Source organism: Aedes albopictus, chromosome 3, assembly GCF_035046485.1.
Source record: "Aedes albopictus strain Foshan chromosome 3, AalbF5, whole genome shotgun sequence".
NCBI classification, from domain to species: domain Eukaryota; kingdom Metazoa; phylum Arthropoda; class Insecta; order Diptera; family Culicidae; genus Aedes; species Aedes albopictus.
The window spans coordinates 194,296,802-194,321,692 of record NC_085138.1 but is presented as its reverse complement, the minus strand read 5'-3'; the positions used below and the strand labels follow the sequence as shown (position 1 = coordinate 194,321,692).

General features: G+C 44.0%; 1 protein-coding gene across 1 annotated transcript in view; it reads right to left on the bottom strand.

Moving 5' to 3' along the window:
• LOC109427199 (neuroligin-4, Y-linked) overlaps nt 1-24,891 on the bottom strand; it is a 231,187-nt gene that overhangs the window by 9,519 nt on the left and 196,777 nt on the right. The gene's annotated exons all lie outside the window — the stretch shown is intronic.

Sequence of the window (24,891 nt, the reverse complement as noted above, 5' to 3'; positions counted from 1 at the left end):
ACGAGTCGTATGCAAGAAATTCTTACGCAAGCGGCGGTTCGGTCGTATAGGGCGAGGGGCGTTGAGGTAGCAGAACGGGATAATGTTGTTGTACCGGAGAAATGTTTAGTGCTGTGATATGGGCACTATTGATAATAAATCAATTGACACTCACTGTAACACGCGACTAAACACATTAACAAATACGAAACAAAGGTGCACAATAATTTGGGACAAAGGCAACAAATCGAAAAACGAATTAAAAAACCGCGACGGTGAGATTGCAACAAGCCAATATGACAGTGATGCCAGAGAGGCCAGGTTCAGAACTCCGTCCGGACCTGGGGCCTTACCTACACTAAGGAACTTTACTATTTCCGCAAATTCCACATCGGTGACCCTCTCCTAATCGCCAGCCCCAGTCCAGTTGACCACCAATATTGACTTCTATTCCCGATCAGCCTAGATAGCTGTGTAGTGTTGGTAGCGGTTAGTTCAACTGGCTAAGAATAGCACTACGGACCGCCTGTTCCAGTGGTAGGAGTCCACTAATCAGGTGACCCCTAATTCAAGGTGTTATGCGGCTTTACGCTTACCGTGCCTAGGAATGAATGGTTAGGGGGGGGGGGGGTCTTATAAAAACCTAATCGCAAACGACAGTACCATGGCACCCTCCACAGTATTTTGCCCTTATTGCACTAACCGAAGCAATAGTGCGGTGGACCTTGTGTTTCTCCGAGACAATTAGCTGCCCTTCTTCAATCTTATACTAGAGGCTGAATAAGGGCGGGATTATGAAGATGTTATTAATTAGTTTAAATTTTCACCTACAAATATGGTTTCGCATTGAGCTTGAGCTTGAGCTTGATTGACTGCCCGCAGTTGCTACTCCAGTATCACCAGATCAGCTACACTCACACAAGGAACCAATGAGATAGCTGCTTGGGACTAACAGGCATCTTCAGTGTGTGAGCGTTGTATTTGTATTTATAGGCGACAATGGCGCCTGCTGCGTCAGGTTGCAGGTCAATGGCGAAGGGGAGGGAAGTGATGATCTCAATCGCTTGCATTGAGAATCCTCTGCGCCGGCACAAGGTCATGCGGATGTTGGTGGGAAATGTTTATTTTTAGCTCATGGATCATGCATTGGTGCAAGGGTGCCAAGCGTAAAGCGATAGATTGTGTGAAGATTACTGAGAAGCGACACAGTCCGCTTGGTTGCATAACTTGTAGGCGTTATATGATAGATTGACACTGTGCTGTGATGAAACTTAGAAGGAAGGGAAACGGCTATGTTTCAATCCGTTTCTGGTTCTAGCGATCGCTACGAACATACGAATACACATGAGATGTATATGTAGGAGAGAGTAAGTAGATAGAAAGATACAAAGTAGGAGGAAAGGGACGAGCCAGGGATTGAACCCAGGACCTTCTGCATATGAATCAGAAGCGGTAGCCACAAGACCACCAAGCTCGTCTCTTTCACCTATATGGTTTCGCATTATGCGATTTACACAGTGTATTCTGTGTATGCTCGCCTTTGGCGTTTTCCATCTGGTTTTATTGCTGATGTTCTTTATTATGCTGTTATTGCGAATAGTTTAATCTTACCTAGTTTGGGTATAGACCTGTGCGCCGACTATATTTTGTTCGGCGGCGGCGTGAGGGTCATTTTTGGCCGGCGGCGGCGGCGTCATCAGCGTCACGCCGGAGGCAGCTTTCGGCGGCGGCGTGAATCGGCGTGACCAAAATTTGACCATAATGCCAACATTGATAAAGCAGTGAAGTTGTTATTACGGTCCAGAATTTGTAGACTGAGCTTTTTCACCAGTGATTATACATATTGAGACATTACCTGTATCCTTAGTGTAATGCAAATGAAGGGCAATAAAATATCGATGTTGCTATAGTTTTTGTTTTGTTTTCTTAATACCTTCAAAAGCTATCAAACTTGATAATAAGGTCACACTATTTACGCTAAGGAATCCCTAAATGATTTCAGGAAGGAACCTCAAAGGAATTCCAAGAGCACCCTTGAAGAAACTCCTGAAGGAATCCATGAAGAAAATTCTGGACTAATCTCTGCAGGAACTGCTGTATGAAACCCTGAAGAAACTTCTGCAGGAACCTCTGGTGGATCGAGAATCTTTCTTAAAAAGATCCCTGCAGAAACTTCTGAAGAAATTGCTGATTGTAGTTTTCGAGGAATTTCAGAAGGAAATCCATGACGAATCTTCCTAAAAAAATCCAGGAGGATTCCTGAAATGAATTCAAGAAAGAATCCCAAGGGAATTACACCTGGAATTCCAGGATGAATCTCCGAAGGAATTTAAGTGGGAATTCCAAAAGGAATCGCCTAAGGATTTCTAGGAGGAATCAGCGAAAAATATTCAGGAGGAATTTATGAAAGAATTCAAGGAGAAATCCCTGAGAGAATACTAGGAGGAATTTCCTCGTGGATCCTCGAAGGAATTTCAGGAGGAATCCCATAAGGGATTCCAGCAGAAATCCCCGTAGGAATTCCAGGAGAAATCTCTGAAGAAATTCGAAGAGGAATCACCAAAGAACTTCCAAGAGGGAATTCCGACAGAAATCCAGAAGGAATCCTCGACGAAATATCAGGAGAAATCCTGAAGGGATTTTTGGAGATATCCTCGAAGGAAGAATCCCTCAGGAGAAACCCCCGAAGGAATTCTAGAAGGATTTCCAAGATGTATCCCATATAGAATTCCAGGAGAAATTCTCGAAATGATTCTAGGAAAAATCGCCTCGCAGGAATTTTAGGAGGAATCACCAAAGAAATTCCAAGAGGGAATCCCGTAGAAAATCCTGAAGAAATCCTCGACGAAACAGCAGCAGAAATACCCGAAGGGATTTTAGCAGGAACCCTCAAAGAAAGTCTAGAAGAGATCCTCGAAGAAATTACAGCAGAAATCCCTGCAGGAATCCCGGGGGGCACCATCAAATTGCTTCCGGGAGGAATCTCCGAAGGTATTCCAAGCGGAGCATCAAAGGTTTTTCAAGAGAAAACCCCATAGGAAGTCCAGAAGGAATCCTCAAAGAAACTCTAGGAAAAAATATCAGGAGAAATCCATGAATGAATTCGAGGAGTAATTCTGGAATAATTCCATGAAGGAATTTCAGGAGAAAACCCCGAAGGAATTCCAGAAGGAATCCACGGCGGAATATCAAGAGGAATCCCCGAAAATATTCCAGGGGGAATTCAAGAAGGAAGTCCAGGAGGAATCGTCAACGGAATTCCAGAAATAATTTTTAAAGGAATTCAAGAAGAAATCCTCAATTATTTCTAGGAAGAATCATCGAAAAATCCAGGACGAATCCACGAAGGAGTTCCATGAGGAACCCCTGAAATAATTCTAAGAGGATAATTGAATTGAAATGGCTATTCTCGGTGAACAGCCTCCCGGCCGAAGGAGGGAGCTTCGAGTAGTATTAAGTTCACCGAGAAAAGCCAATAAAACTCAATTTTCATAAAGTCATGCGGTGATTGAACCTAGAAAGTAAATTCCAACAGGAGTTCCCGCAGGAATTCCAAGAGGAAACCTCGAAAGAATTCCAGCACGAATCCCAAAGAAATTTTATCAGGAATCCCCAAAAACACCCAGGGGGAATTTCCAAGCGAATTCGAGAAAGAATCCCCGAAGGATTTCTAGGAGAAATCAACAAAAAATATCCAGAAGAAATCTCAGACAGAGTTCCAGAAGAAATTCTAAGAGGAATCACTGAAATAATTCCAGAAGAAATTCCTTAAGGAATTCTAGGAGGAATTCCATGAGGGGAGGAATAATCGGAGAATTTCGAAGGGGAATTCCCGTAGAAATTTCAGGAGGAATCACCGAAGAAATTTCAGGAGGAATCCTCTAGGAGGATTCCCTGAAGGAATTCTAGGACGAATCAACGTATTATTTCCAGAAGGATTCCCCAAAAGAAATCCAGTAGGAATCCCTGAGGTAGTCCAGAAGGAATACCCGACGGAATTTATGGAAGAATTCCTGAAGGAATTCCTGGGAAATCCTCAAAAAAAAAAATTACAGGGGAAATCCCTGCAGGAACTCCTGAAGGAAATCTGGGAGAAATTTCCGAATGATTTCTAAGCGGTATACACGTAGGATTGTCAAGAGGAATCCCCATAGGAAGTCCAGGAAGAATCCCCGAAAGAATTTCAGGAGGATCCTGACGAAATTGCATGAGAAATCCCCGAAGCAAATTTGGGAGGAATCTCCTGAGGAATTCTGAGAAAATCATTAAAAAAATTCCGGGAGGAAGCTCCGAAGAGATTTTAACAGAAATCCACGTTAGAATATTAGCAGAAATCCCCGAGAGAATTTTAGGAGGAATCTATGAAGGATGTCCAGGAGGAATACCCGAAGGAATTCCAGGAGAAATTCCAGAATTAATTCCAGGCGGAATCTCCGAAAACAATCCAGAAGAAACCCTCGAAAGAATTCCAGGAGGAATCTTCGAAGGAAGTCCAGGATGAATCCCTAAATGAAGTCCAAGAGAAATCCCTGGAGGAACTATATGAGAAATCCCCGATGTTTCGATGTTCCAGGAGTGATCTCCAAAGAATTCTAAAAGAAATCATCAAAGAAATTCCAGGAAAAATTCACGAAGGAATTTTAGGAGGAATCTACTAAGAAATTTCAAGAGGAGTTCCCGAAGAAATTCCAGGATGAATCCTCGAAGGAAGTCCAAGGGAGCCCCTGAAGGAAGTCTAGGAGGCAGAGTTGCCCAATATCAGTCTTATCAGGTGACGACTGATATTGCACAACCGTCACTATCACTCCAGGCCGTTCAATATCAAAATGACAATGACAGGGTACGACCTGATATTGACCAGCACTCTAGATTACAATCATTGCAACTGTTGTGATATTTTAGTGGTTTTCGCCAAAACTCAAACTTTTTTGTGACCAACATGCAAAACTTGTTATTTTGTTCCATGGTAAATCTTCTTTTGGATTTTTAAACGAATTTAAAAGATGGCCCATCAGTTCCACACACTATCACAGTCAGTCCAGTTCTGATAGAACAAGGAAAGTGATGGTGACTCAATAGAGCGCACGCTGACTTGGATTTCAGTCGGCGTATCAAAATCAGCGATTTGCTTACCATTGACAGTGACAGAGTGCAACTCTGCTAGGAGGAAACCCCGAAGAAATTACAAGAGATATTCAGGGATTTCAGGGGAATGCACGAAGGTATTCCGGTGGGAATATCCAAGAGATGTCCAGGCGGAATTCTCAGCGGTTATTTCCGGGTAGGGGAAAGAATTTGCAAGAGGTTTTCCCGAAAATAGATCCTTGAAGAATTCCAGAAGAAAATTCTTGAGCAATTCTTGTAGAAACTCCATTAAAGATCCATCAAAAATATTCTGGATATAATAATCTCAAAAGAATATTGAAGGAACTCCTTCAAGATTCCCTGAAGAAATCCCTGAATGAGCTTCTGGAGGAATCTCTGACGTAACTCCTGAAGGCATCCATGAGTTTTCCTGAAAAAAACTCGATCTTAATCTACAATCTGAAGGAACCCCAGGAGCTTTCCGTGGATTAACTTCAGGAAGAATCCCTAAAGGAACTTCTCGAGGAATCCCTTAAGGATATCCTGAAGAAATCTTTGAAGGATCTCTTATGGAGTGAAAGTACTAGACTTCGCCACTGTTCTAGTCTTCGCCTCCTCCATACAAACTCCATTTTTTATGTATGAAGTGGCGAAGATTAGAGCAGGATTTTGGGGGTGGGCAAAGTCTAAAGTTTATCCTATAAAAATCCTTGAACAAACTTCTGGGGGAATCCCTGAATTCTCCTGGAGGTATCCTTGGATCTTCCTATAAGATTCTCTGAAGGAACTTCTGTGGAGATTTCTGAAAGAACCTCTGTAGGAATCTTTAAAAAATCAGGAGGAATCTCTGAAGAAACATCTGCAAGAATCCCTGCAACTCCTGGAGGGATCTCTGATGGAACAACTGGACTAATTTCTCTTAGAACTCCTGTAGGAATTTCTAAAGGAATTTCAGAAGGAATCCCTGCAAGAACGCCTGCACTAATTTCTTAAGACCTCCTGCAAAAATTCCTGAAAAAACTTCTCACGGGATTCTTGATGGATCTCCAGGTGGCATTTTTGAATCGTCCTGAAGATTCTTTAAAAGGACTTCTGAAAGGATTCCTGAAAGAACTCCTGTTAAAATAACATAGGAAACTTCCGAAAGAACTCCTAATGAACACCCGTAGGTATCCCTGGAGTATCTCCTAGAGCTATTGGGGAAATACCTTAGCGAACTCCTGAAGAGATCACCAAAGGAACTTCTGGACCAATCCTTGAAAGAACTCCTGAAATAATTTCTGAAAATTTTTCATGAGGCATCTCGAAATAATTTCAAGAGGAACCCCCGAAGGAATTTCAGAAGGGATTCTTGAACAAATTTCAGGAGGAATGCTGGAAGAAATTCCTGTAGGAGTGTAGGAACTCTTGATGAAACTCCCGGGGTGATCCCTGAAGGATCTTCTAGAGCAATCCCTACAGAACGTCAAGAAAAATCCCTAGTTGGAATTCTAGAGAAATTTTTGCATGATATCCTGAAGGAATCTCTGAGGAAACTCCTGCATGAATTCTTGAAGGAACTTCAGAAGGAATCCATGTAGAAACTCTCAGACTAATCTCTGAAAGACCTGCTATGAGAATCCCTGAAGGATTTTCTGGATGAATCTCTGATTATCTCTAGGAGGCATCTCTGAAGAATTTTCTGGGGGAATCCCAGGTGGAGGCATCACTGAATCTTCTGAAGGATTTCTGAAGAAACTTTTGGAGAGATGTGAATGAGGAATAATTAATACAATCCAATGAAAAATGAAACAATTGAGAAATCAATTATTGTAGTCAATCATGTATGATATTGATCGTGAGATTTATTTTATTATGCCTCTCAAGAAAAAATTAGAATATGGCGATTATCTGCCTCTGGCTTCTGATATCAGCGCGACAGTCACTAATCATAACAGCGTCACCAGATTTAAAAGTATCTAATTCCACTATATGGGGTTTGACAGCAAGAACACTCATTCCACTGAGCTACTCTTGCCGTTCGTCACAAATACATTCAAAAACATCTGTCACTTCGCGAAACCCACGTGCTTTTGTTTTTGGCGGGAACACTTTTTTCTTTTGTTTTGCCTTGCGACTGTCATGCGGCGGTATGCCTTGCGAGCGTACGACCGCCGCAGTACTCTAATAAAAGATAAGCGCGACAATATCTCAACTTAATGTAAACTTAATTTTTTTCGTGCATTGATCACCGGCGCGAAAAATGAAAATCGGCGGCGTGACAAACAGCGGCGTATGGCGCGCCGCCGATACCTTGATCGGCGTCGGCGTGGGACAAAAAGTGTCGGCGGCGGCGGCGTGGCGCGGCGGCGCACAGGTCTATTTGGGTAGTGGCTACGGTTAGGATAGCTCAGATCAATCTTCAGCACAAAAGAACAGCAACGATCAATCTTTGTAGACTTAAGCAAAATGGTACAGTGGCGTTAGTCCAAGAACCTTACTTTCGTAAGGGGAATTTCTATCTAGGAAACCTTGTGAATTCGGTGTTTGCTACTTTCAGTAAAAATAAAATGGCAAACTCACGTGTCATGGCTCGAGCATGTGTGCTTGTTAACTACGCAATCGTTGCTACACTCATCTCTGAACTAACTACTAGAGATGTATGAGTGTATGTAGAAATACGTTTATTGTTCCATTTATTAACCGCATGATGAACCATCCCCTACGGATGCTTCCAAGCAAGTCTTTGCATATTGCACTTCAAAAGGCCTTCCGCCTTTTTACCCTTCAAAAGGTAATGCTAAAGAATAAGAATATCAAGAATGCCCACTTCGCGGATGCTCATTTATTTAGTTAACATCAAATTCATGATAATACTGAATCAACAATTTGCCGCCATAATACTCGATTTGCAGCTGCAGCTCTCCAACGTCGGTCACGCCCAACACTCGCCAGATCACGCTCCACCTGGTCCGCCCATCGTGCTCTCTGCGCTCCACGCCTTCTTGTACCAACCGGATGGTTAGCAAACACCAACTTTGCAGGGTTGCTGTCCGGCATTCTTGCAACATGCCCTGCCCACCGTATCCTTCCGGCTTTGGCTACCTTCTGGATGCTGGGTTCGCCATAAAGTGCAGCGAGCTCGTGGTTCATCCTTCTCCGCCACACACCGTTCTCCTGCACGCCGCCGAAGATCGTCCTTAGCACCCGTCGCTCAAAAACTCCGAGTGCTTGCATGTCCTCCTCGAGCATCGTCCACGTCTCGTGCCCGTAGAGAACCACCGGTCTTATTAACGTCTTGTACATGGTACATTTGGTGCGGGGGTGCATCTTTTTTGACCGCAGTTTCTTCTGGAGCCCATAATAGGCACGACTTCCACTGATGATGCGCCTTCGTATTTCACGGCTCACGTTATTGTCAGCCGTTAGCAAGGAACCGAGGTAGACGAATTCTTCTACCACCTCGAAGGTATCCCCGTCTATCGTAACATTGCTGTCAAGGCTTGTCCTGTCTCGCTCAGTCCCACCTACCAGCATGTACTTTGTCTTAGCCGCATTCACCACCAGTCCGACCTTTGCTGCTTCACGTTTCAGGCGGGTGTACTGTTCTGCCACCGTTCCAAATGTCCTAGCAATAATATCCATGTCATCCGCAAAACATACAAATTGGCTGGATTTCGTGAAGATCGTACCCCGGCTGTTGAGCCCGGCTCGTCGCATAACACCTTCCAGGGCGATGTTGAATAGTAGGCAGGAAAGTCCGTCACCTTGTCGTAGTCCCCGTCGAGATTCAAATGAACTGGATAGTTCACCCGAAACCCTTACGCTGTTCTGCACACCGTCCATCGTTGCTCTTATCAGTCTAGTCAGCTTCCCGGGAAAGCTGTTCTCGTCCATAATTTTCCATAGCTCTGTGCGGTCGATACTGTCGTATGCCGCTTTGAAGTCGATGAACAGGTGATGCGTTGGGACCTGGTATTCACGGCATTTCTGGAGGATTTGCCGTACGGTGAAGATCTGGTCCGTTGTCGACCGGCCGTCGATGAAACCGGCTTGGTAACTTCCCACGAACTCATTTACTTTAGATGAAAGACGACGGAAGATGATCTGGGATAGCACTTTGTAGGCGGCATTCAAAATGGTGATCGCTCGAAAGTTCTCACACATTAACTTGTCGCCTTTCTTGTGGATGGGACAGATGATCCCTTCCTTCCACTCCTCCGGTAGCTGTTCGGTTTCCAAGATCTTGACTACTAACTGGTGCAGACAGGTGGCCAACTTTTCCGGGCCCATCTTGATGAGTTCTGCTGCGATACCGTCCTTACCAGCCGCTTTGTTGTTTTTGAGCTGGTGGATGGCATCCTTAACTTCCCTCAGCGTGGGAGTTGGTTCGTTCCCGTCCTCTGCTGCACCAACATAGTCATTTCCTCCGCTGCCTTGGTCCTCCGTGCCTACATTCTCTTCGCCATTCAGGTGCTCGTCGAAGTGCTGCTTCCACCTTTCGATCACCTCACGTTTGTCCGTCAGGAGGCTCCCTTCCTTATCCCTGCATATTTCGGCTTGCGGCACGTAGCCTTTGCGGGATGCGTTGAGCTTCTGGTAGAACTTGCGTGTTTCCTGTGAACGGCACAGCAGTTCCATTTCCTTGCACTCCGCTTCTTCCAGGCGGCGCTTTTTCTCCCGGAAGAGACGGGTCTGCTGCTTCCGCTTCTGTCTGTATCGCTCCACATTCTGTCGGGTTCCATGCTGCAGCATTACCGCCCGCGCTGCATCCTTCTCCTCCAGAACCGCTCTGCACTCCTCGTCGAACCAATCGTTTCGTCGACGCCGTTCTACGTACCCGATAGTGCTCTCGGCTGCGTTGTTGATAACTGCTTTGACTGTACTCCAGCAGTCCTCTAGAGGGGCCACATCGAGCACACCCTCGTCCGGCAACGCTGCCTCGAGATTCTGCACGTATGCGGTGGCGACATCCGGTTGCTTCAGTCGCTCTAGATCGTACCGGGGCGGCCGCCGGTAATGTACGTTGTTAATAACCGAGAGTTTTGGGCGCAGTTTAACCATCACCAGGTAGTGATCGGAGTCGATATTAGCGCCACGATAGGTCCTGACGTCGATAATGTCGGAGAAGTGCCGTCCATCAATCAGAACGTGGTCGATTTGCGATTCCGTTTGTTGTGGTGATCTCCAGGTGTAACGATACGGGAGGCTGTGCTGGAAGAAGGTGCTACGAATGGCCATGTTCTTGGAGGCGGCGAAATCGATGAGGCGTAGGCCATTTTCGTTCGTCAGCTGGTGGGCGCTGAACTTTCCAATCGTCGGTCTGAATTCCTCCTCCTGGCCTACCTGAGCGTTCAAATCACCTATGATGATCTTGACGTCGTGGCCTGGGCAGCGGTCGTACTCGCGTTCGAGCTGCGCGTAAAATGCGTCCTTGTCATCATCAGTGCTTCCGGAGTGAGGGCTGTGCACGTTTATTATGCTAATGTTGAAGAATCGGCCCTTGATCCTCAACCTGCACATTCTTTCGTCGATCGGCCACCAACCGATCACGCGCCTCTGCATATCACCCATCATGATGAAAGCTGTTCCCAGCTCACGTGTGTTGCCGCAACTCTGGTAGATGGTATGATTACCTCTAAACGTTCGCACCATAGATCCTGTCCAACACACCTCCTGCAGCGCTACGATTCCGAACCCGCGGTCCTTCAGTATATCGGCGAGTATGCGGGTGCTCCCGATGAAGTTGAGAGATCTGCAGTTCCACGTACCGAGCTTCCAATCGCAAGTCCCTTTTCGTCGCTGTGGTCGTCGCCATTGGTATCGGTTCGCATTCTTCTCTTGTTGATTTTCCGGTGCTAGTCTTTTTTACGGCTGGCTCGCAGGGCCTGACACCAACCCACTAACCCAGGGAGCTGGGCTTACCTTCCCGGAAGCTACGGGTTCTGCATTGACATTTTTTAATAATAATTATAATTAGTTCATTTCTTCCTAGAAGCATCAAATTATTAAAATAACCTCCAACTACAGTGCTAAAGAGCTAGGCTCGAGGGCCAGTCTTCGCCGGGGGTGGTGTTTTTAATGGGCGCCCAGGAGATAATATTTTACCTGAGCTTCCACCCACGCCAGTCCCACGCGGATGCTCGGGGGGACATTACCGCAGCGCTATCTGCGGATGAAAGTTCAACCTTCATGCGGTAGTGTTCGTTACTGATTGTATGCGGATACCAAAACATACACACACCATCTTCTCTTATGACAAATCACGAACACTGTTACATAGAGCTTCCACCTTGAAACGCTTGGAGAGCGCCACTTGTCTTGTCGCTTGACGTTTTCATAGAAAAACGCAAGAGAGGGCATTCTTTCTTTTTTAATTCTTTGGTAATGCTCAATATATAATCTGGGGCAGCTCAGACATCAATTTGAGAAGCTTCAGTTTGATGGAATACTTAAGTAGTGTTAGACATAACGCTTTGCTCTAGCAAAATTAGTCACGAGCTGACCAATTAGCATGTGTCAGATGAAGAATCTTTATCTGACCATCGCCACATCTTGTTTGAACATGTGCATGTTACTTCGCGAACTTTGCGTTTCAGGAACCCCCGGTCAACCAACTGGGATCTCTTAACCGATTTGGTTGCAGCCAAATTTCATGGATACTCACCATCAATTGACACTCCAAGTAATTTAGATGATGTCGTTGATACTACAACGGCCTTCATCATGGAAGCTTTTGGAGAAGCTTGCCTTCTGCGGTCTATGAAGACCACAAGAGGAACCCCTTGGTGGAACTCTGATTAGGCGAAGCTTAGGAAACAATGTAGAAAGAGTTGGAACAGACGACGTTCGTCTGGATCGTAGGCTTTCAGGTCGGCTCGCAAGGCCTACCAGAAAGCACTTCGGTCTGCTGAACGATCCGGCTGGAAAAACCTTTGTACAAATGTTTCCAGTCTGAGTGAAGCCAGTAGGTTGAACAAAATTCTTGCAAAATCTAAGGATTTTCAAGTGGACGAACTTCGTTTGCCAAATGGTGATTTCACTTCTGCTGATGAGGAAGTTTTGGAATTTTTATTCAGTACACGCTTCCCCGGATGTGTGGATATTACGTCTTCGGAGTATCATAACTATAGAATCGATTGAGTGGGCACTAAATAGATTTGCTCCTTTCAAATCTCCTGGGGCAGATGGGATTTATCCTATTTTGCTTCAGAAGGGATTTGATCATTTCAAACATGTTTTGAAATAACTACTTGTTTGCAGTTTTGCTGCAGGTTATATTCCCAAATCCTGGCGGGATATTACTGTAAAGTTTATTCCGAAAGTGGGTCGTGCGTCGTATGAAGAAACAAAAAGCTTAAAACCTATCAGTTTGACCTCTTTTCTACTAAAATGCTTAGAACGCATTGTGGATCATCACATCCGTGATGTTCATCTGGTCAACGTGCCTCTTCATGTGAACCAACATGCTTACCAATCTGGAAAGTCCACTGTGACTCTTTTACACAAAGTTGTTTACGATATCGAGAAGGCATTCGCTCAAAAGCAATCCTGCTTGGGTGTTTTCTTAGATATCGAGGGTTCCTTTGACAACGTGCCTTTCGATGCCATATTGGAAGCCACACGGGGTCATAGTGTATCTTCAATGATTTCCAATTGGATTCACCAAATGCTCAAAAACCGACATCTCTTCTCGACATTGCGTTAAGCGGCGAATAGGAAATTGAGTGTTTGTGGATGCCCCCAAGGCGACGATGGATCGAATGATGTGCGTAGTTCGAGTATCAGGGACACTCCCGAGTCCCTCGCAGATGGTTACGGCAAGGTGATGGTCTTTCGTGCTTGCTGTTCAACATTGCGTTAGAAGGTGTAATAAGAAAAGCGGGGATAAACACGAGTGGAACGATTTTCACGAAGTCCGTTCAGCTGCTTGGTTTCGCTGATTATATTGATATTATTGCTCGTAAATTTGAGACGATGGCGGAATCTTACATCCGACTAAAGAGTGAAGCCAGACGAATCGGACTAGTCATTAATGTGTCGAAGACAAAGTACATGATGGCAAAGGGCTCCAGGGAGGAATCAGCGTGCCCGCGGCCCCGAATTTATATCGACGGTGATGAAATCGAGGCGGTTGAAGAATTTGTGTACCGTAAAACGGGGTATCATTGATCAGCGGGGTAACATTGATCGGCTTGACCGACCTCATGAAATGTTAAAACAAGCATTTTACATTGAACCAGTTTCTGCTATCGAATGGTATATCGTAATCTGCTGTTATTTAGCTATTAAATGACATGTAATTCTTGAAAATTGAATTTCACAAACAATGAAATAAATCGATTTTTCCATAACTGTGTTGCGTAACGCAATGAGATACATGATCAAACATTCATGCATGGCATGAATACTAGATACAATATGAGGTTCGAAATCACTGTATTATTTCAATATGATATCCTAGAGTTGGGTTTAATGAACGAAACTTTCATGAAAATGCTCTTTTTCAGTAAAATATACAATTTACTTAAAGTAAGCTATCAAATCTTTAAGCATTTGCCTACCTTTAGGCGTTATTCGCGGTTTGGAGGAATTTAATCTTAAAATAACTCAAAAAGTACATAATTTGTAAGAATTTGGACAACATATTCGAGATCAGCGACCCCGAATTTAGTAAGTAAGGGTGTTTTCAATACAAACGAACATTGATCACTGACATGATCAATGTTACCCCAAATCAACAAAATCAAAAATTAGATTAAAAAGTCTATTTAAACATGTTTATAAGTTTTGCAATACTTTTTCGAGTAGTTTAGCACATAACCAGAGGGCCAGTACTTGTTTTAAAAATATAAAATATGTAACATTACCTTTAACAAGAGAATTATTCAAGAAAGATCGAAAATTCTGATCAATGTTACCCCGGATTACGGTACTTGGGCTCACTGGTGGTGACCGCCGACAACGACACCAGCAGACAAATTCAGAGACGCATTGTGGCAGGAAATCGAGCTTACTTTGGAGTCCGCAGAACTCTACGATCGAACAAAATTCGCCGTAGTTAACTATCTACAAAACGCTGATAAGACCGGTAGTCCTCTATGAGCACGAAGTATCGACCCTACGTGCAGGGGAACAACGCGCCCTTAGAGTTTTCGAACAGAAGGTGTTGCATACCATCTACGGGCGGACGAACCGCGAGCTACATCAGCTGCTGAGAGAACCAGCCATCGTCCATACCGCGAAAATCGGGAGGCTACGGTGGGCGGGTCACGTCATCAGGATGTCGGATAGCAACCCGACTAAAATGGTTCTCGAGAGTCATCCGACCGGTACAAGAAGACGTGGAGCGCAGCGAGCTAGGTGGGTCGACCAAGTGAAGGACGATCTGCGGACCCTACGCAGAGTGCAGAACAGGAGACAAACAGCCATGGATCGAGTGGAATGGAGACGGCTACTATGTACAGCAGAGCCCACCCAGGCCTTAGCCTGATCGATATGGTAAGTAAAGGATACGCAGATGATGTGGATATTCTGGTATGTACGTAGAACATATGACATGATATCTTGAATGTAATTATCAAATTGTGCCTAGCGCAGGTATTAAACCTTAAATCCTTGTCGATATCCCAAATGCAGGATTTTTTAATATGTGTATTTCAACTAAGACTAGTTCAACATATTTTGAGCAAATGCTTCAATTAAAGATTGAATCGCCCCTGACAATACACCACCTACCAACGCCCTCGTGAACAGACTATTCGCAGCCCACCCCCGGGTGGAAGCCATTGCAAAGCAACTTGTATCGAAAATTTGTTTCCACGTTTCTTGCCAAGGATTTCGCACATTTTCCACTCTCGCTGCTATAGCTACAGCCCGAGCAGATAGGAACCTCAACCGTGTAACCTTGTACTCGTTACCTGACCTAGCAGCAGCTTTTGCAAGCAAGCAAGGCATCATCGCATCACACCGTCGCCATTGGTGTACTGGTGGAAACTGAAGCGCTTCGCTAAGGGCAGAGGTTTATTTGGGCAATTATGTGTTTGGCTGGGTTTCTTCTCCGCCCAGATATGGACCGGACGCCCCAGCTTGATGGAAAGCAATTTTGGCATAGTATTGCTTCACTTTGTCGATTATTCGGAACATCCGTCCATAAACGCATTAGCAGCAGGGGAAAGAGTGATTGGTGCTCCAAAATTGAAAATTTCCTTCCGACGAAGCATACTTGAAATTCTTTTTTTGGGTTCTGTTCTGGGGAAGTGCAGCCTTCGAGATTTATCGATGGGTTGTTTAGGTTAGGGTAATGTGCCTGTTTTCCATTTGTGCTAACTCGAACCGTGGCGCCGCAAAATCTAGCATATCAATGAAGTAATTAATTTTTCCTTCATTTTTACAAACATATTGTCATTCAGTAACAATAGCCAGCTAGTACACTTCAACGACATTTGAATGGAACCTAAAACATGAACCAGAATTAAACCATCTCCCCTATGGATGGATGGGGTGCTCAATTTGGTAGAAGATTTTCCTAATTTTGTGGCAGGCTTCATGGGGGCAAATCGTTTACTAGAACCACATTGTTATTCATTTGTATTGGACGTGCGCAATCGTTCAATTTTCTGCTCTTCGTTAGAAATTCGTCAGGGCTCATTTCCACAGAACATTTCATTCATCTGGAATGAGACGTGGGTGTTGGAATTTCGAAAGAAATTGCTAGCTTTCGATCATATGATTTTTGTGGAAAATGGAAAAAAGTAGAAGTAGTATAGATGTTCCTTGTCATAAATAACAGAAGCTCTAAGCCATACATCTAGAATATGCAAATTCAAATATTGGAACAATTGTCTCATGGAATAGTGGTGTAGAATGTTTGTTCTATATTGTTGCTATGAGGATGCTATCCCTTCCCCGTATATGTACTAGATTTGACAGCCTTCAGGATGCTGCGTTCGCCGTAGAGTGCAGCAACCTCGTGGTTTATACTTCTTACACGAGTCAAAACTCTCCGTCATCAACAATGTACGATACCGGCGACCGCCACGGTACAACCTAGAGCGACTGAAGCAACCGGATGTCGCCTCAGCATACGCGCAGAATCTCGAGGCCGCATTGCCAAACGAGGGCGAGCTCGATGAGACCCCTCTAGAGGACTGCTGGAATACAGTGAAAGCAGCCAACAACGACGCAGCCGAGAGCACCGTCGGGTACGTGGAACGGAATCGACGGAACGAATGGTTCGACGAAAAGTGCAGAACGGTTTTGGAGGAGAAGAATGCAGCGAGGGCGGTAATGCTGCAGCAAGGGACTCGACAGAACGTGGAACGTTATAAACAGAAGCGGAAACAGCAGACCCGCCTCTTTCGGGAGAAAAAGCGCCGCCTGGAAGAAGCGGAATGTGAAGAAATGGAACTGCTGTGTCGTTCCCAAGAAACACGGAAGTTCTATCAGAAGCTCAACGCATCCCGCAACGGCTTCGTGCCGCGAGCCGAAATATGCAGGGATAAAGACGGAGGCCTCTCGACGGACGGATGTGAGGTGATCGAAAGGTGGAAGCAGCACTTCGATCAGCACCTGAACGGCGTGGATAACGTAGGCACGGGAGCCCACGGCAACGGAGGAAACGACGACGCCAGGGCAGCGGAGGACGGAAATGAACCAACTTCCACGCGAAGGGAAGTTAAGGATGCCATTCACCAGCTCAAAACCAACAAAGCAGCTGGTAAGGATGGTATCGCAGCTGAACTCATCAAGATGGGCCCAGAAAAGTTGGCCACCTGTCTGCATCGGCTGATGGTCAGGATCTGGGAAACCGAACAGCTACCGGAGGAGTGGACGGAAGGGGTAATCTGCCACATTCACAAGAAAGGCGACCATTTGGAATGTGAGAACTTCAGGGCGATCACTATTTTGAATGCTGCCTACAAAGTGCTATCCTAGATCATCTTCCGTCGTCTGTCACCTAAAACAAATGAGTTCGTGGGAAGTTATCAAGCCGGCTTCATCGACGGCCGGTCGACAACGGACCAGATCTTTACCGTACGGCAAATCCTCCAGAAATGCCGTGAATACCAGGTCCCAACGCATCACCTGTTCATCGACTTCAAAGCGGCATACGACAGTATCGACCGCGCAGAGCTATGGAGAATCATGGACGAAAACGGCTTTCGTGGGAAGCTGACTAGACTGATTGAAGCAACGATGGACGGTGTGCAAAACTGCGTAAGGGTTTCGGGTGAACTATCTAGTTCATTCGAATCTCGCCAGGGACTGCGACAAGGTGATGGACTCTCATGCCTACTCTTCAACATCGGTCTGGAAGGAGTGATGCGACGAGTCGGGCGCAACAGCCGAGGAACGATTTTCACAAAATCCTGTCAATTTGTGTGCTTTGTACAAAGTACATGCTGGTAGGCGGAACCGAACACAACCGGATCCGTCTGGGTATTAATGTTACGATAGACGGAGATACTTTCGAGGTGGTGGAGGAATTCGTCTACCTCGGATCCGTACTGACGGCTGACAACAACGTGAGCCGTGAAATTCGGAGGCGCATCATCAGCGGAAGTCGGGCCTACTACGGGCTCCAGAAGAAGCTGCGGTCTAAAAATATTCACCCAAGCACCAAATGCACCATGTACAAGACGCTAATAAGACCGGTGGGGCACGAGACATGGCCATGGATCATGCTCGAAGAAAACCTCGGAGTTTTCGAGCGACGCATGCTAAGGACGATCTTCGGCGGTATGCAGAAGAAAGGTGTATGACGAAGAAGGATGAACCACGAGCTCGCTGCACTTTACGGCGAACTCTGCATCCAGAAGCTGGCCAAAATCGGAAGGATACGGCAGGACATGTTCCACGAATGACGGATAACAACGCTGCAAAGTTGGTATTCGCTACAGATCTGGTTGGCACAAGGGGGCGTGGAACACAGAGAGCACGATTGGCGGACCATGTGGAGCGTGACCTGGTGAGCATTTGGTGCAACCGAGGATGGAGAGCGGCAGCCACAAACCGAGTGTTGTGGCATACTATTGTTGATTATGTCTTGTCTTAGATGTGATGTTGAGCAAATAAATGTATGTAAAGGCAAGCCTTTTGGAATGTTTGAACTTCCGATCACCATTTTCAATTCCACCTATAAAATGATATCCCAGATTATTTTCCTTCATCTGTAACCTAAAACGAATTTGTTAGTGACAAATTATCAGGCCTAGTTCATCGATGGCCGGTCGACAACGGACCAGATCTTCACCGTATGGTAAATGCTTCAAAAATGCGTGAAACACCAGGTCCTAGCTGTTCATCGACTTCAAAGCGCCATGCGCCAGTATAGACCGCACAAAGCTATTGAAAGTCATGGATGAGAACATTCTTTCCTGGGAAACTGACCAGACTAAACAAAGCAACGATAGACGATGTGCTGCGCGCTGCGTATTTTTGCAATCTTAATAATAAACAAAGCTAGAAGATTAGATGTCGAGTTAAAATATTAAAAATATTCGCTTATTCTTGCAATAAATTTTGAAGAAGACACATCCGCTTCAACAGCGGTAAAATCCAGCTTGGCTGTACCAGTCTTTCAGCAAAACTCGCGGAGCAGTCATGGAAAATGTCAAGAACGTCGACAAGGGGTGCCTATCACAGTATCATGTCCGAAGATTCTTTTTTGACGTAGGACTACGTCTCTCTTTTCTATACCGGGTGTCATTCTAAATTTTCAGAAATCGGTCGCGTTACGTTTGAAGTGGAGATTTTGAGCGTTAATAACTCAGCCATTTCTTGTTGAATTTTCAAAATTATGGCTCCAATCGATTGCAAATCTTTACACCAATTATGTCAAATATTAACATTTGCTGATTTTCAATAACAAACTATTGAAAAATTGGGAAAAGTAAACCCATGTTTATTCCAGCTAATCACGAACGAGCACATTTTGGATGCTGCCGTCGAATATAAAAGCTACTGCTGTACTGCTGTTCGTCTGTAGAGTCAGCAGCAAAACCCACCAAAGAAAGATCCGCCACAACGAATGTGCGAGTTCCGTCGCTTTTCCTCGGGGCTCGGTCCTTTCATGGATTGATTGACGGCGGCGCATTGCTGATAGCTTCAGGAAGAACATCCAGGTCAGCAAGCGGCGGGCCAATTCTCAACGGCGTCCAGCATTCAGCGCGAATAAAATCAATGCACATTGGGTGGCATGATGAATTGATTTCAATTTCTACCTAAAACCGTCCAAAATTCAAACGGTTCTTTTCAGGACCATCGAGAATGCTTCCTAGAGAATTAATTGGATCAATTTCCTGCATCGACCGAGAAAGTGTAGTGAAACCAAATAGTGAAAGATTGAATTCTTGGTGATGGCTCAGCAACAGTGAAAGCGATCACTAATCTCATCCACGGCAGCAAGCGGCGGGCGAATTTTCGACGGCGTTCCGCATTCAACACGGGAAAATCTAACACGCATTGCGTGGCATGATAAATTCATGTCAATTTTCTGTCTGAAATCGTCCAATATTCAAACGGTTCTTTTCAGGACCATAGATAATTATTCCTCAAGAGTTTTGAATCAGATAATTATTTCATTCCATCGCTCTGTAAAAGTGTCGTGCAACCGAAAAGTGAAAAATTGTATGCTTGGTGGCCCCGCAACAATAATGATGTCGGCCACTAATGAGTCCACCAGGAATTTAGCAACGCTTTATCCTATCCAGACCATTTTTGTGAAACATTGTTTAATTAAACCATTATTAGAATTAAAATGATCTAAATCTTCCAATATTTTGGTTACTTTACTCGTTAAATGAAAATTTTCTCTTTTCTCGGTTGATTAACCGTTTCAAGCGTCTGGTGCATGCGGGGCGGGACATGCAAACGAAATAAACTGGAAAGCCAGTCGAATGGGAGGAGCTTCATCTGCCAATCTAGGGACACAAAAGCAGTTCCCCCTGATTTCTTTCGTCATTTTCGTTGGATCAGTCAGGCAGGGTGGATGTCACCCCCACAGCTGTGCAGTGACACATCAACCCAGCCGCAACTCTCGGCTATCGTGCGGATAGCACCAGGAATCTCATCCATGGCAGAAAGCGGCGTACCAGTTTTCGGTGGCATCCTGTATTTAGCAAGGAGAAAATCAACACGCATTGCGTGACATAATGTTTTCATGCCATTTCGTTTCTAAAATCGTCAATTAATCAAACGGTCCTTTTCAGGACCACCAAAAATAATTCCTCAAGAGTTGTAAATCAGATAATTTCATTCCATCAATCGAGAAAAGTGTGGTTCAATAGAAAAATGAAAAATTGAATTCCGGCCACTTATCGTTCCACCCAGAATTTAGCAACGCATTGTCCTATCAGAACCATTTTTCATGAAACATTGGGGAGCGTCCAGAAATTACGTCACGTTTAAAGGGGAGGGGTGTCAGCGAAGCGTGACGTCCCATACAAAAATTTCAGAGGTCCCATACAAAAAGTGTGACATAGGGATGAGGAGGGGTTGAAAATGACTAATTTTTGTGTGCCGTAATTTAAGGACGATCCCTTGTTTAATTCTAGCATTTTTCGAATTAAAATGATCTAAATCTTTTTATATTTTGGTTACTTTATTTGTTAAATGAAAATTTCTCTCATTTCTTGGTTGAAAATCGTTTGAAGCGTCCGAAGCATGCGAGGCGGGCCATGCAATCGAAATAAACTAGAAAGCCAGCCGAATGGGAGGAGCTTCATCTGCTAATCTAGGGGCATAAAAGCTGTTCCCTCTAATTTCTTTCGTCATTTTCATTGGATCAGTCAGGGAGGGTGGAGGTGGATATCACGTCAACTGCGACGAGTGATAGCACCAGGAATCTCATCCACTGATCCCGGCTGCGGTGGGCCCGGCAATGGAAGTTACCTCCGCAGCTGGGTAGCTGCGCACCAACCCAGCGACGGCTCTCGGCTATCTATCTGATAGAACCAGGAATCTCATTCACGGCAGCAGGCGGCGGCAGTTTTCGAAGGCTTCCCGCATTCAGTGCGGATAACGGACCTTTTCAGGACCAGAGAAAATTATTCCTTAAGAGTTATGAATCGGATAATTTTCGGATAAGTGTAGTGCATTCGAAAAGTAAATGGTTGAATGCTTGGTGGCACAGAAACAGCAAAATCGATCACTAATCTTTCTACCCTAAACTTAGCAACGCGTTATCTTATTCGGACAATTGTACCTGAAACATTGTTTCATTCTAATATTTATCGAATTAAAATGATCCTAATTATTCAATACTTCGATTAGTTTATCCGTTCGATTAGAAATTGTCTCAAAGAACGGTTGCAGTCGTTTGAAGCGTCTGACACAATGTGAGTGTGTCATGCAAACGGAATAAACTGGAGAGCCAGCTGAATGGGAGGAGCTTCATCTGCTAATCTAGAGGCATAACAGCTGTTTCCTTTGTTATCTTTCGTCATTTTCCTTGGATCAGTCAAGGAGAAGGGAGATGTCACCTCCCAGCTAGGCAGCTGCACACAAACTCAGCGATGACTCTCGACTATCGTGGTGGCAGCACCAGGAATCTCATCCACGACAGCAAACCAATTCAGTATGTGTAAAATCAACTCGCATTGCGTGATGAATTCATGCAATAGGGAATCGCGCTACTTGGGCGGTGGCTTCTATATTCGTCTGTTTTCCACTATAACTCAGTCAATCTTGAACCAATTGACACAATTCTTGGAATGCGGTGAGATAGGTATAGTATCCCGTGTACAAAATTTCAAGTCAATCGGTTCAAAATTGACCGAGTTACAGTGGAAAACAGACGAAAATAACAGACGAAGAAAACCACCGCCCAAGTAGCGCGATACCCTAATTGTCTTGCCAAAATCTTCCGTTTCATTAACGGATTATTAAAAGCGACAGACCGAAAGCTTGGTAATTCAGCAATAGTGAGGTCGGCCACTAATATCGTCGGTTTCCTGCAATAGGGGCACAACTAAAAATTTGTCATTTTTGAGATTTTGATGGCAAATGATGAAAAACTATGTAAAATTTCATCTCACAAAGACCCGTTCCAAAATTCGTTGTGAAACGCGAGATTTGGGCATTTACACCAATTTTCCGCAGTAAGGGCACAACTCAAAATCAGTCAACTTTTTCAATAGTCGTTGTAAAATAGTTGTCAAAAATTCATGAAACAGATAGTCCTTCAGCCCCTTTCAATGATACAACAATCAAAATTTGTTTACTTTTGTCAAATGATGAGAGAAATAAGTGAATTTGCAGGAGGTGCTTCATGATTGCCAATTTTCAAACGCTTATTCTAAAAAATCACATTTTTTGAGTTGTGCCCCTATTGCAGGAAACCGACGATATGTCCTTCCCAAATGAAAACAACGTATTATCGAATGAGTTTCACGTTAAACTTTAATTAAAAGGATCTATCTAACGTTGTTCAATTATCTAATAATTTTATACGCTCGATGAAAATTCTCTCGTAAAAGAGTAAATTTATCATTTCTTAATAAAACGAAATAACTCTTGAACTAGTCAACATCTTCCCAAGTAACCGAACCAGCTGAATAACAGCTTCTTGAGCTAAAGTTAGCTTAAAGGTGATTTGTTTTACTCTTATACAGCAAAAATGTTTGTTGGGTTATGAATGCGTTCAGCGAAAGCGATCACACAACAACTTTACTCAACACATCAGTCCACCCATTTGTATTATCATAACAACATTGTATTATGAAAATATTAAGTCGGAATCTCGTTCCAGCCTTTGTCCTACGTCAACACTGCGGTTATGTCTCAGACATTACCCACTCCTAGTTTTTACTCTTTCAATCCACTTTTACCACCCTCTGTGGTAACATTCAGTAATTGCTTTTTTGGTTTGTTGTGGTTCCATAGCATATTGTGGATCACCACAATGCATTATTGATTCAAAGCCATTCAAATACCGCAAACAAACCGACACGTATTAGATTTACCTCCAGATAACGTGGAGCTGTTTGAATGTCTATAATTGCAATCTACACCCGAAGTGTGACTCTCGCTAGCATCGTTTGCAAATGGTGCCTTTTTTCCGTTGGTAGTATGTCTTGACGACGCCGTAGAAAAGCAATACGTAAATTGCAGGGGGAAGGGAAGGTAGATCCTGGGGCCGCGGTGATGCCGCAGCGTGAAATATTGGTCCTCGCAGACTGGTATCGGTAAATGCGGGTTAATTATTAACGGATTCATTTTCTCCCGGCTGGTTCCGATCATAAATTATCGCAGCAACTCGACTCGGTATGGGCCTGAAGACAAAAGAATGAATGGCACGGAATCGCTCTTTATGAGTTCGATTCGACAGGTTCGTGCTTCCTCTCGGCGCGTTTCCGATCTGCAGCGAATATTGTATTGATGGGAGATAAAGAATACAGCGGAACAGAAATATATTCAATTTCTTCAAGCCTGTAAACATAGGCGTATCTAAAGGGGTGCCATGAGCTCCTTATTGTTCAAGACATATAATTTGTTAAGAATGTTCAACCAATTCCACTGATTTTGAATTGAGCTCAATTGGATGTAAGACGTAGACCAAATTTTGGTCGTCTCAGACCCTCCTCCTCCCTCGTAGACCTTTGTTCATACACAAATTCGAAAATTTGTATGGAGCGTAGACTTTGGCCCAACACAAACCAAACCCCACCCCTTTCCCCAAAAAGTCCACGTGGCTTAGGAGCTCCGACTGTATTAAGCTGTACTTGTCTTCATAATCTCTCAAGAACTACATACTCAAGAACTTTACTCTCAAGATTCACAAACGTAGTTTGTCATTTACCTGTAGCGTGTAAATGCGTATATTTCTATGCAAATTAACCCGGGAGCGGTCGCGTCGTAGGACACCCAGGAACTTTCGCGAGTAAAGGCTTTAATATCTACGAGCGCATTCGATTGATTGTTGATACATCACTGATACTATTCAACATCCTAAAGGTCTACGGAGCATTGTTCTGTAAATAAATAATTTTCAAACTTGACCTCCAATTTTGATCTCCAAGAACTTCCGCGAGTAAAGGCCACAAGATCTACAAACATAGCCAATGGTTTCTTGCTACATTACCGATGCGTTGTAACATCACAGAGGTCCATTAAGCATTGTACTAAAGAGTATTCATTTCTAAAGATATGCTAGGTGTTCCGTGAACTTCCGCGAGTTAAGGCCTTAAGGTCTACAAGCGTAATCAATGGATTGTTGTTACATTTCTAATACGTTGTAACATGCTACAGGTTTATAAACAATTTTTCTGTAAGAAACTAATTTCCACAGATGTTCTAGGTCCTCCAAGAACTTCCATGAATGAAGGCCTGATGATCTAGGAGCGTTATTAATGGTTTATTGTCACATTACTGATACAGTGTAGCGTCCTTCAGGTCCAGGGAGCATAGTTGTTGCGGGAACAAGTAGCTCTGTCCGACTTTTCTGAGCAGTTCACAAACTCAATTTTGTGGTGTGAGAAAGCTATAAACTGTAATTTATTATTGTTTAGATTTAGGTTTACATATGATTGAATTCACTTACAATTTTCGGTGTTGAGCTACTTTTTAGGTTGTTCCATATTCGTTTTGTGTTCGGTTTTGCTCCTGTGATAATAATTTAGGTTAGAACTAAGAATATCGATAATAATTAATTACTTACGATCTGTGATAGAAATCTGTGATAATAGTTATGTTTAGATTAAGCTAGTTTAAGTTCAAACATCCTTTTAGCTCTAAGTTTAACTGTTAAATATCAATTATTTCAATTCTATTACATTCTTGAACTAGGAAAAACTGCATGTAATGTCACTCATGGATAACTGTCATGATTCTTTCGTCCGATCATCT